The sequence below is a fragment of the Penaeus monodon genome, chromosome 20, assembly GCF_015228065.2.
Source record: "Penaeus monodon isolate SGIC_2016 chromosome 20, NSTDA_Pmon_1, whole genome shotgun sequence".
In the NCBI taxonomy this organism is placed as follows: Eukaryota; Metazoa; Arthropoda; class Malacostraca; order Decapoda; family Penaeidae; genus Penaeus; species Penaeus monodon.
The window spans coordinates 30,676,714-30,676,946 of NC_051405.1; the positions used below are offsets into that span (position 1 = coordinate 30,676,714).

A 233-nucleotide genomic window follows, 5' to 3' on the forward strand; every position below is an offset into this window, starting at 1 on the left:
TTAAGAAATTTACCATAATGCCACTTAGTTGCCTGATCAGGTCATAGCCATATTATACAGATAAAGAATTTTACATTTTCCTCTCCTTCAGATCATTATTTATTTTTTATGTTGCTTTAATGTGTCTTGCGTCCTCAAGCTCATGTCCTGCATGCCTATCTAACAATTGTTGCTGTGCTGTCTTTTCCCCTCTCCCAACCCCTCATCCACCACCCCCAAATCCCTCTCCTCCC

General features: G+C 40.8%; 1 protein-coding gene across 1 annotated transcript in view; it reads left to right on the forward strand.

Moving 5' to 3' along the window:
* Positions 1 to 233, forward strand: part of LOC119585967 (kinesin-like protein unc-104) — a gene marked incomplete in the record, with an annotated part of 145,723 nt that overhangs the window by 131,330 nt on the left and 14,160 nt on the right.